Here is a 13,384-nt window from a genome sequence, read left to right on the forward strand (position 1 = left end):
AAACAACAACAGTGCACGCTTCTTAATGGCTTGCCAATTTTGGTTCTGTGCTTTTGGGGGGCGTGGCCCACATCCAGAGCAATTTTCTCCAAAGTGAAAGGTTTCCGAAGGGATTGATGGGATTGTCGGGAGCAAGTGAGGCGGAAAAGCCTGTTAGAAATATGGAAAAACCAGTAAGTGCTCTCGAACACGCTCATGTTATCTATAAATCAGATTGTGCCAAATTGCAAGTAGGTAAATATTTGAGGCCCTTCTACTCTCAACATTAAGAAAAATCAAAAACTATTTGCTTAACCTACTGAAATTTGGGATACAAACTTCTTTTGAAAAAGAATACTGATTTTTAAGATGAATTTTAATTATTTCTACATATTCCTTATGATGTATTATAATCATTGCAAAAGCATAAGCAAATGTAATGGAGTTATAAGCAAAAAAATAAATCCCCACATAAGTCAAAAATGAATGCTCGAAAACTAAAATAGATTCGGAACTAAGAGAGCTATTTCCGCACATTTTGTATTTGTTTGGCTTTACAATAATCCAGTTTGCTTCCCCATGCGAATATCTTTAGCTGCCATTCAGCCAAAAGTTGGTCCTGAAGGTTGTCCATAAATTTGGTCTTCGGTCTGCGCGTTTGTACTTATTTATCTTTGCACAGTTGCCAGTTAAAAGCTATGAATTGTGTTGGCTGTCGAAATAAATACCAGACCGTTGCAGTCTGACATTTTTATGGCAGTTCCAAATTATTCAGCACTAGGAAAAAGGGCAATGCGAACGTAGATGCTGAATGAAAATTCCGAACGGCATTTGTTCGTCTTTTCCCATCATTTTTTTCCTTGCGGTTCCGAGTAAATTGCGGCTTTCGAATTGACAGATATTTGTTGTGGATTTAAATGATTTGTCAACTCATTGAACACATGGTATTTTGGCAAACAATGATTAAAGAAATGTGAAGGAAAGTTGTCCTTTATGCTGCAAGAATTTGTTAATGTTCATGGCCCATTAGGCGGCCAAGTTGGGCTTTTATTCGAGTTTGCCAAGTGTGGCATCGCTTATTTGGGCCATTTAAGTTGTTAACTGGATTTGAGGCCACCATGAAATCCCGATCCCCTATCCCAGCCAACCGCCTGCCACGGCTATGGGTTTTTCTGCCTGCACATTACTTATCCCGGATGTGCTTTTTTCGCCCTGATGACGTGCATACGTCGAAGTTCGGGCTTATCTTGCCCCTTTTTCTATACTCTAGACCTCCGGATTGGATCGGTGCCCCTGCCCTGTCCCCCGGCTTCTACCACCACTTGAGCGGAGTCAGCGAAGCGCGCTTCCATTCATGTTTGAGGGCACATAATCAATATTTGGCAAGCAGCCGAATCGCATATGACAAACAGCGACAGGCCCGAGAACTACGCGATATATGCACGGGTGGTATGGTATGGGAATATATGGTATATGGGTTATAAGTGCCACGGTATAAGGGAGTGGGGGGGAGGTCCAAGGCGGAGGCCCATTGCCATCCCATCAGCAAAGTGCATCAGCCCATTGAATCCTGGCTGAGTGGGCTTTTGATGATTTACAAAAACGGATTTGGTTTTTGCCAGCGATACTCGTTTGCATAAATAAACCGGAGTTGATTTGCTGCTAAGTTCTGCAGTTGGAAAGTTGGTAAAAGTAGGTTGAGTCCTTAGAAAACTGTTGTATTTAGTCATAGGATCAGATATTTAATTTGAAGGAATCTGAAGATCCTTTTTTGAAAATTTTAAACGATAGAAATTTATGTTCCGTGGTTTCAGATATTTTATAAGGGAGTATTTTTCATTCCTCATTGAAATTCCGCCGTTTAAATCCGCTTTGAGCTGGCAAATCAACTTCTTGTCGGAGTCGCTGGTTGAGCTTTGTGCAGCTCCCCGAGGCGATAAAAATCAATGGCAGTGGCAGTCAGCGAGTCGCAGGCTACGGATATTATTGCCCCGCAGTTTTTGGCACACATGCAATGCCACGCTGCCTACTCCACCGCCTACTCCGCCCACTTTCTCTTCTCATTTCTCCCTTTCCCGCAGCGTGGGAGTTCAAAAGTCGCCGCTTGGCTGACATGGGCTGCAAAGTGCATTCTGCATTCTGCAGGTGCAAGATTCTGGCGTGGGCGTTACCCGGCGCACAGACGACAACACAATTGGATTTAAGGCAAGATGACAGCGAACAGCGGAGAAAATCGGGGAAAATCGTGGAAAAGCAGCCTGAGCAGTCAAAACTTTGGGGCTTGTGGTCCCCCCTTTTTTTTGTTCCGCCGAGCCTTGTTTGTCAAGGCAGAACTGCCAAGAAATCGGGAGCGCGCCACAAATTTTCCCTTTCATTTGGACAACTAGAGCGGCAAAGGGGGTCAAGACGAGTAAACACTTGTGCAGTGAGAGAAATATTGTTAAGATATTTTTAAAACTGAAAAGAGACAATATTCAAGACTCAGTTTAACGCTCATAAATGTAAGAAAGATGTAAGAAATACTTGTGCTATTTGTATTGCTCACATTCTTTTCATGAATTATGTACATTATCTAATAATATTAAAGAAAATTGTGTTCATAATTTTTTCTTTATTTTACATCATAGTTTTTACATTACTCCTATCATTTTATTTTTGTCCAAAATTGAGTACCCGAATTTCGCCCGGTGCATAGAATCTCCTCCCAGGCTGTCACAGACTTCTGGAGCCTTCTCGGATCTTCGATTCGCCGCCTGCTGGCTTACTTATTCACGAACTTCGAGGGGATTGCATTTGCCTGAGCGATGGAGTGCCAATTGCTCACGCCCAGGGCATTCCGCTTCGATTTGCTGCGCAACGCGGCGTATACGCAATGCGATTAATCTTGGCCGCCCAAAACGAAGCTCATTAGCATGGAAGTGTTGTAGAAAAAGAAACAGCAAACAGAAGGCATAAAAACAGTGCAAGATTAATTGTGGGTCGTGTGCTCATCCCAGCTCCTCTTTTCGGCCACTTTGGAGGCAGCCGCTCGTTTTGGCCTAAGTGCCAGCACATTTATGCTAAATGGCCAGCCAAGAATTGTCTGCGGCAACAACTTGAAACTAATTGCCTCTTGACTTTCCTTTCCTTGCCCTCCATGCGGATGACTTCCCACCCACTCTGCCATCGCATTTTGTCCTGGCCGGGTAATTGTTCACGGAGAACTGCACTTAAACACACAACATTACCGGGAATGTGTGGCAAAATGCTCAAATGCAATTGCTGTTGCGGCTGCGGGCCGATGTGCGATGTGGTACACCTCTAATGACACAGCAATGGACGGAGCAATACTGGAAAAGCCACAGGCAAAATAAATAAAACACGGAATGTAGGATGGAATGGAGGGGATAAACTTGGTCATGGGTCGGGATAAGTAAAACAACACTTAGCACACACCGAAAGATGCATTAAAGTTTATGGTTTATGAGTTAGTTTAAACTATTTGGGGTGTAGAGAAAATGAAATGAAGCAAAACTATGTTGTATAAAAAAACAACTTATATTTTAGAATATTTTATAAACCAAGTCCATTGATAGCCTTTTTTTTATTGACAGCAAATTATTATTTCCATTAGCTAATTAAATGCGCTGCTAATTAAATATAATGGATTTGATGACCTTAAGCACAATTCCAAGCAATCCTTTGAGGAACTCTCCCCAAAACTAACTAATTACAGGCCAAGAAAGTAATTATCGTGATAATCAATCACCGCGCACTTCCAGCAAGTTTCATTACGAAATTAAACTCAGTTTCATGGAGTGTGATTCGCGGAAATCTTTTAGCTGCATCCGAGTTTCTACGCAGCTGCCACGAAGAGTTTTCCGCCAGCAAAACCACGCTTTTCCGCTTTTCTTGGTCAAAGGGTGTGAGGGAAAATGGGAGCAAATGCCAAGGCTGTTGCAGCCACCATTAGCGTCATCATTACTAGGGGAATGATCACGAAACTTCATGATTGCCTGGGTTTTCTCTTCTTACCCAAGTGATAAGTACCTAAACATGAGTTTCCTCTACCCCAAGCTCACATACTGGCATAAATCTTTTATAATGGCGTTGAGATTCAATTAAGTGAAACCCTTTCTCTTTTCATTCCTTCAAATTAAATGAAAATTCAGCTGGTGTGTGTGCTCGGAAAAGTGGGCGTGGCACGCCTTGCGTATGTTTGTGATATCTTAATAAAGTTAAAAGCGCTGGCGCTTTTTGTTCCAACTTGTTACTGTCAGCTGCACACGGATTGGGAGTGGAAAAGTGTGGAAAAGCGGCGGGGGAAAGCTCGGGGAAAACCGAAACCGAGGCAGAGGGAGAGGCTTCGAGGACTCGGCGGAAACTTTTCGTCGCTTTTTGCTGGCGACATCCTGGCCTGCGCGGCAGATCAAAGCTGCTCAAGGAAATTGAAAAATAAAATTTTGCACTCCCAGGGAAAGAACAAGATTTGGGTTTGGGTGCACCAGAAAAAGCAAAAAAGGCACAAATCTGTGAGGCTAAAACAAGGCTTAAATTTCGTGTTAAGAATCCGCCTTTCTCCATCGCTTTTTGTCCTTCTGGGATAATGGTCACGCTTTGTGTCGCTGCCACTTTTATCTGCACCGCCGTTGTTGCTCTTGCTACATGTCTCCTGCGGCGCAAAAACGGAGGAGTTTCGCTGTGAAAGCAATGGAAATGTCTACGGCGCTGGCTTTTACTCCACGGACTCTGTTCCTACGGTCTTGGTTTATTTATGGCACATCTGCTGCCACTGCCTTTCCACAGGAATCTTTTACAGCAGGACCTGCACCCAGCGGATGTGCAGCGTCATGTGCTCCACGGGACGTACAGGTTGGCCTGGCCAAGCAGTAAAGTTTTGACAAAAGCTTAAAAAGAGATAACTAAAAATATATAACATAATATTTAAATGTGTTTAAACAATTTGAAATACTTATTTAAGTAGCTTCTTATACTTATGAATATTTCATTTGAGAAATTACTCCCATTATAAGAGGAAATGGGTATAATTATGAAGGCACAAATTGCGTATATTCATTATTAATAATTTTGCTTCTGAGGGAGGCTCGAACAACTTGTGTCTAACTATATTAAATTACCAACTTTGCGGTAAAGGCTGCAATGTGTCTTTCAATTTATAATTATTTAATAGGGTTAGCAGCAAGGAACTATTTATGTCATTAAAATTTAAAGGAAAGCTTAAGGGCCTAATAGCACCATAAGCTGAAAGACCACACTTCTTATTGTTTTTGAAATAAGGAATAATATATTTTCCAAAAAGTATTACTTTTGATCGTTTCTTCACTGCTTCACTGTTCGGGCAGTTACTTTGCATACACATGAGCATGTTGCAAGTGAGTTCTGTTGGAATATATGGCTGCACTTTAACTGAAAGGACGACGGCGAAAACTAAAAGGGAAAAGCGCCTCGGGCAGCCCGAAAAACAAACACACACAAGCACGCGCCCGCAGGTGACTGCGAGTATCTGTGTGTGTGTTGCACGGAGAAGTGACATCTGTATCTTGTATCTGGCAATATTTGCACTCAAGGTGCGGCACCACGGATGCAGATACAAGGATACGGGATGCTTCCTGTTGCTGGATGGCCGGGGAAAAAACTGGTGGGGGTTCCCACGAATAATTAATAGTGTCTGGGCCCGGTCAATGTGTGCTAACGATTCCAGTTGGCTGCCTGCAACGGTAACTCGAGCTTTTCCCACACGCTTTCCACCTGTCCCTGTGTCTGTGTGTGCATGTCCTTTACTATTTAATGAGCACTCAGCCGCAGGTTTCTGTGGGCGTGTAGAGACGAATATATATTCCCATCCTGCGGAGGATTCTGCCAGTCACCGTTAAAATGGGAATTGCAGAGAGATGTGAGAGAGAGGGGAAGAGCGGGAAAATCCTTGCCTATTTTCAGGCGCCTTGAGTGGAAAACTTGGCTGCTTTACGATGCCCCTTCTCTAGTAATTTTCTAAATTTACCTTTTGGGTGCATTTACGGCCATGCGCTATAAATAACTCCCGCAGACGTATCCTTTTTGTTTTCCAAGTTTTTGAATTAATTTCGCTAAGAGCCTTGTCATTTTAGCCTTTTTGTTTTCAGCTAAAGCCACCCGCTGAAAATCGATTTGAATCATATGGATTTGCTGCCAATAAAATTCGAGAAAAAATCAACATAGGCTCTCGGAGCGATTGCAAACAAATCAATAAAATTGAAAAGTTTATTTGAATTATAAATATACAAATCAGTTTTTACGAGCCTTTCCATTGCAGCCAGTACTTATCGTAAAAATTATGAAATTATGTTTATAAGAGGGCCAGAAAAGCGATCGCATTCCCGAGTCGAGTAATTTCTCATGATGAAAAACTTCCGCCCCAAAAAATTCTCCATTGATTTGTTTGTTTGATCAGTGCGATGGGATGCATGGGCCAAAAGCTACAAAGATAAATATTAATATTACGATACACACATAAAACACGGCCAATTGCTCATAAATTGCTCGGGTATTCCTTGTATTTATTTACGGCTTCATCATCATTAACCGATGTATACATTGCCAATGCCTCGATATGCAAATGTGCTCCCGGGCAAATGGCAAATTACCGCCACTAGACATAAGTTGGCTTAGCCGCACAACGAGTGAATTTAAGCCAAATCCCAAATGGCATTAGGCCTAATAGGCCCACTACTGAAAAATCCAATTGAAATGGCTTAGCCAAGCACTTAAGGCGGGGGTCGCAAAACTTTCTATTCGGTGGATAGCTAGTGAAATGTTTATGCGTCATTCTTGTTCGGGATCAGCGGTTCTTGATGTTGAAAAACATTTTTTTATTGTTGATAATGATATTAATAAAGAATAATATCAACACTTACAACCTTTAACTTTATCTGAACATTTAAAAAATAATCAATTTCCTTTTAGGAACTTATTTCAATAGCTTCCTCCGCATAAACGTATTTTTATTAAAGCATAGGATCCGTATTTGCTTACTACAGATGCGTTCGCCTCTCTCTGTGGTTGTGAGTTGTTTGAGTGTGTGAGTGCCTGATGTTTATGCTACTGCGGTGGCTGAGTGTGTGTGGGGGTGTATCTGTGTGCACCGCTCAAGAACTCTTGAGGCTTGAAGCTGGTGCCATATAATCACACTCGACACAGTCATCAACAACATTGACGTACTCATCATTGCCGTCATTCGTGACGCTTGAAAATTGTCTTCAAATTTCTGAAATTTTTTTCTGCCATATTTTCCATTTTCTTTTTTATTTTTCTCCAAGTGTTTGGCACTCGAGTGAGAGATTATCAAAAACTGTTTACTCGACTCGAGACTCGAGTGTGGTGGAGCTGCCAGTTGGCAGTGGCGAGGTTTTTCTCCGCTTTTCCCAATCTTTTTGCTGTTTGCCTGTGGATTTCAGCCACATGTCCTGACACTTTTTTCTGCTCACTTGCCACTGACAGGCGCCCTTCAACGCTCGGCCCTGCCCCACACCCGCTTTGGACATAATTTCCATGAAATTGATTGACAATTGCCGCATTTTGTGGCACATTTGCAAAACAGGCGGCCGCCCGTGGCGCGCTGTATCGATTAGGCCACGGCAGGATGCACGATGTACCACCGGACACGGCGCTGAGTTGAGACCTGACAACTGCCCACCCCGGGAAAATGAAAGGGCCCCCGATTTGAAGCCCCCGGGGTCTGGAGAGCCCGGCCCTTTCTCTGAAGTTTAATTAAATTGCCTGGAACATTGTGGGAGACCAGCAAGTGCAAGGGCATTTTTTCAGTTCCTGGAAAACTCACTCAAACTGAATTCGTAATTGAAATCAATAGTTCGGGAGCTGGTGTTGTGAAGTATGGAAAAACTTAACATATAACTACAATTAAAAACTAAAACTTGCATATTAACTGAATTTATATTCCATAATGGGTATTTACTGTGGATATAAATACTGTTTTAGTAAAATGCTTGTGAAAAACACAATTCAGCTTCCTTATTTCAACAAAAATATTTCTCTTTCGCACATGCTTATTTGTTTTTCAATTTCTCAGTTCTAGTTCATTCTGGTTCCAGTTTTCCTGCCTCTTCTGCTGCTGTTTCTTATTTCATTTGCAATGTTTTCCCCAGAGGAATGTCACAAATTTGTGTAATTTGCGCCTGCTTGTAGGCAACACTTTTTGCGCTGCGGCTGGCGCTGAAACTCGTGGCCTGAGATGTGCGACTAGGACTCTATTCTCCAGTCTCCCCTCTGCAGATTGCTGCAGATTATCTCGTTGTACTCGGGCTGTCAAAGGACTCAGCCAGGCAAGAGGCAAAAAAAAAAACGGGAAATGAAAACAATTACGTGCAGCGAGTGTGTGTTTCTGAGCCTCTTGCATGGATGCACTCGCAGCTTGACTTTGGCCCATTGTCTTGTTGTTTTTGCCAGGGTCCCTGGGAATCCAGCGACAAGTTGCATCCTGGGGATCTGGGAAACATCTTGATACTCGCATGCAAAATTCCCTCCATTGTTAGCCGCTTCAACGCTCTCGGCGGCAACAAAAGGCATTTAATTGTGCAGTCGCCAGATGACAGATGCACTCCAAAGTAAACTGCATCCACAGGAAAAAAGTCAAATAAATCGCAAAATGAAGAGAGTACGGAGGCAGTGGGAAAATGGGTTGCACCAAATTGAAAATTCTTTGGCCATTGTAAACAAACTGAAATAGTTTGCTTTTCTCCCTTTTTACTGGAAAATTTGTTTCTGGTCCATTGAAGTTGGGTTTCATGTGCTTGATTTAGTCACACAAACAGGGGGCTCTTTTGAAATAGGGATAGAGACAGAGTGTTTGCTAGTGTAAAATAATTAAAATAATTTATTTTAAAAATTTAATTTTACATTGAATTCTTGGGAAGTATTAAGTATTGAAAAAGTTTGTGTTAGAAAACCTTTCAGACGACGACTAAGCACTTAACTGAGTGTTTTGTTATAAATTCCCAGTTAATCCTAGACTTTTTCTTTAAAATACACACAACCAGGAAAAAATAAATAATGGGAAAAGGAGCTAAGCACTTGGAATCTAAAACAAACATTTTCGGTATCGGCTCGTACTCTAGGCATTGCGTGTGTCTTTCGGGGCGTCTGGCAGAGAATTTCCATTTATCAGGTGGTTTCCCAAAGGCCTAAAAATAGCGATTGTTTTCAATGAGATTCCGCTGGCTCTCTTCTTCTCTCGGTCGGGGCTATGTGGGCCACAAAAAATTATATATATAGATATAGCCGGTATATTCAGCGTTGTCCGAGCTGCAGTCCCACTCTCATGCTCTTTCGCCTTCTCCGTGTGGGTTTTATTTTTGATTTAGCGAAATTGAACAAAACGCTGGCCACCAAAATAAACTGTTACTCATGTCGCCTTCGGTGTGCTTTTTTAATTATTTACAAGACATGTGTATAAATAATTTCGCATATTTAATTCCATGGCTGTCAACGCTGCGTATGCGCAATGACCGAAGTGCACTTTGTTGTCCGTTTCGTTTGCTCGCTTTTCCTCGGTTTCCCCACTGTTGTTATTGTTATTATTCTGGGCCATTCACGCTCTACGACTTGAGTATAAACAATTTCCCGAGTTTGTTTATGTACAAACACATCGATGAAAACGCCGGGACGTGAGTGTAGATAATTTTCCATAATGCAATGAAAAGTGTTTATGGCTAACATATGCTCCGTGCCCAAATCAGGGGCTCTTCCGATATATATCCGCACTTGTGTACCTATATACTTTTTTGTATAATTGTTTATTGCGATATTTCGCGCCGTTCCTTTTTGGCAAACGTTTTGAGATAAAAATTTCATTTCGCCAACGAGGAAAAGCTCATTTTCAAATTTTCACATTGCCGCAACAACAATAAAGGCGAATGCAACGGTTTGTTCTGGTCCGATGTGGTTTTCCTTGCTTTTCCAACGCTGGCGTCATCAATTTAAAAATGTGCAGCTGATAAGAAGTCGGTGCAGGGAGCAAGGCGGCGGAAAAGTGAGTGCCTCGCCCGTGAGTTTTCCGCGGGCGCGTTTTCCATTAATTCCCCGGCAGGCGGGGAAGGTCATTGTATTCGCTGGCTGCAGTTTATTTTTGGGCGACACACCTACTCGCCGGATTTCTACCCCTTCCCCACCCCCAGCACACGAAATTTGCACTTTGCCGCATGCGTCTGCGAATTTATTTCCGTTTAGATTGTGTCATTTCGGTAATTTTGGCCCGCGCGGCGTATACGCAATTTGTGCAAGTGCGCGGGCGGAAATTCGCACCTCGCAAATGTGTGCACAGGAAAAAAATAATGTTAAATATTATGCAAATGGGAAACATATATAAACCTGAAATGTTAATTAAATTGATTTTTCGTAATATTAAAAATAAAATCCAAAAGATCTTTATTTTTTTTACACTACACAATTACCCTCAACTTCATTATACCCAAATGAAGCATTCATAATATTTCGAATATTTTACACATTTAATTTAATTTTTCTAACTAATAGAACCAATTAGACCCTGACATGACCCGACTTACCCGCATTTCGCAAAACATGATTATGGCTTGAAATAGCACTTATTGCCAGTGTCGGAATGGTGAAAATGCCGCTAGAAAGGCGAAGGTGAGAGGCTTATGGAATGCCCCGTTAATGGCACCTGCCAACAGTCATCTTCTGGCCAACTGACACCTGTTCAATGCTCAACGCATTGTTGGGGCTTTATTGATTTATGTGGTTCAAACACTAATGACGTCATCAGTGGCTTCTATAAATGACAAATAAATTGAGTGGCAGAAAGGTATTCTTTCATTTCAGGCAAGAATTTCTGTCAGCTTATAGGCCACATCAACGTAATGAAATGCGAAAGCACTTCAATGGTTTTTAAAATCTGTTTGTGAAAAGTTAAGCAGGCAGAAAGGCTATACAAGAGTGGGTAAAATGATAAATAATCAAATTTCAAGGGAAAGGAATAGGGCCTGGCCTTTATAAGATAATATTTAAGGCCAAAGTAAAGGATGCAGAATGCCAATTAAACGGAAAGTCCGATTGCAATTCCTTTGTTCCGCCAAACAACTTTCCATTTCGGAACCGCGTAGCCCAGAAAATCTTTTGTTGTTCGAAAGACAAACACCCTGCCACCCCGAAAAAGCCCGGGAACCCCACTGACAAGCATTTACGCTGAATGGAAGCGGACACTGGGCGAAAACGCGTTTAAACATAAAAACTTAATTATGTGTCAAAAATTGTTGCCGGCTCGTTAACGCAGTGTTCAACATTGCGGCCACGGGCGTTTCATGTTTGTGCATACATTGACGCCCCCCTCTTGCCATTTTCCACCCTGAATTTCCCGCATGTGAGTGCGGCGCTGGGAGAGGAGGAAAAGCCCAAGCTGGGCCAGGGAAATCGGCGAACGACCGCAAACACAAACAAAATAAAGCGAAAAACACAAAACTGAGCGAGGACAAAAATGAACGGAAAATCGCATGGGTGTCGGGTGATATAGGGGCAAAAGGGTTGAAGGGGGGCTGGGGCTTAAGGGATGTGCGGGCCAATAAAAAGTAGCTGTAAACTGGCCTTTACGGCATCCAACTACACGAATTTATGGCCCTGTTTTTGCCGGGTAATGCGCAATTAAAACTGCCAAGTGCATTACATTAAATTAAAATTAAAAATGAAAATGCAATGACAACAGAAACCCGTGTCCATGATAAATTGCCCCGGCCATGGCAGATTCAAGTGCCCTGAAATAAGGCATATTAAATCGAGTATACGAGTATGTGGAAAATCTCAAAGCGTCCGTTATTTGAAAGATTTTCCCACTCGCCTATCGCATGCCAATAAAAGCGGCATTCATCTTACCAGTTTGCACCACAATTTGGGAACATTTTTGAATTAGCTACTCATAGTTATATGAATTTGAATTTATAATATTAATTAGCCTGCATTCGCTGCAAGGCACAGTCATATTTAAGTAGCTCATGAATAAAAAGTTTAAGCAAATGGCTTTCATAATTTAAATTAAAACGTGGCAATTGGGCCATAATATGATTATAATTATAGAAAAACAGGCGTTATGAGAAAAGTTGGGGAAAATTGTCAAAAAATATAGTTTTACAGTTTTAAATGCCAATCGGTCGGTAATTTTTTTACTAGTTCACCAAAGTATGACATTCCATGATTGGAGATTTACTTTTGTTGTTATGGCAAATATACTTCATTTTTTTGGGCCCAAAAGTTTATATTTGGTTTTTAGTAAAAAATCAACTTTTTACTTCATTTTTTTGGGCCCAAAAGTTTATATTTGGTTTTTAGTAAAAAATTTTCGATTCGCTTTTTGCTGTATTTTGGCCAAAACTGGTCTCACATCCAAAAGACGCACTGCTATGGACAGCCAACAAGCTAAGTAATCAAAATACATCACTTTCCGGGTGATTTACAAAAATTAAAATTTTAACCATTTTTTGAATTTTTTATAAGGGGTAACATCGTCATTTTTTGCGAAAATTGGCCAAAAATAAAGTTTTTCGGATTTAAATGCCAATTAATCGGGAATTTCATTACGAGTTCAGCAAGGTATGACACTCCATGATTGGACTGTTAGTTGTATTCTTTTGGCCAAAAAACTGCGTTTTAAACCACACTTTCTAAGGCCTTCAAAGTCTTTTTATCTTATGACCTCAAAACAAAGCTTTCTCTCCTAAAATTTGCCGCCGAGGCCAACGCCGCGAATGCGTTATTCATGCAATTCATTCATTGCTAGCATCAGCTGTTCCCCCATCGATTCGCCATAAACAATCGAAACGAGAGGAAAAACCAATTAAAATCATGCGTCGAAATGCGCGACCACTTCGGGAGTGCGAGTGCCACGGGGGGTGGCGGGAGGTGGGTGCTCAGTGGGTGGGTGGCTGGCAAGGGAGGTAGTGCGACAACACCACAAATAGCTGGCATCGAGCCTCGTCAGCTGGTCCATAAAGTATTTGGCCTGCCTACGCGACCATTAATGCTGTAAAAGCAGTGCGACGACGTCGAGATATGCAAAAAAAGCAGAAAACACAAGACGGAACGAAAATAAAACTGAAATTGGTTCATTACTAGGGGGTTTTTTGGGGGGCGGTGATGGCGATGGGGCGGGGGTCCCGAGGGGGCTGCCACCTTGACGTTGCTGCTTGAACTCGAGCCAGAGAACTATTGAAGGGTGTTGCGAAGGCCTACGGAGCCGGCGGTGATTTGCACTTATTACTAATGGCCGAATTTCCGATTCCAAAAGGAACAGTTTCTTATGCTTTCGGGCCTTACTAATCCATTTACACGTAAACAAATTGAGTTGCCCTTGAGTTGCGATGTATTCCTAATTAAATGACAGCTATCTGTCTGTCTATCTGCA

General features: G+C 41.9%; 1 protein-coding gene across 26 annotated transcripts in view; it reads left to right on the forward strand.

Moving 5' to 3' along the window:
- LOC108034802 (potassium voltage-gated channel protein Shab) overlaps positions 1–13,384 on the forward strand; it is a 58,506-nt gene that overhangs the window by 3,179 nt on the left and 41,943 nt on the right. The gene's annotated exons all lie outside the window — the stretch shown is intronic.

Source organism: Drosophila biarmipes, chromosome 3L, assembly GCF_025231255.1.
Source record: "Drosophila biarmipes strain raj3 chromosome 3L, RU_DBia_V1.1, whole genome shotgun sequence".
Lineage (NCBI taxonomy): Eukaryota > Metazoa > Arthropoda > Insecta > Diptera > Drosophilidae > Drosophila > Drosophila biarmipes.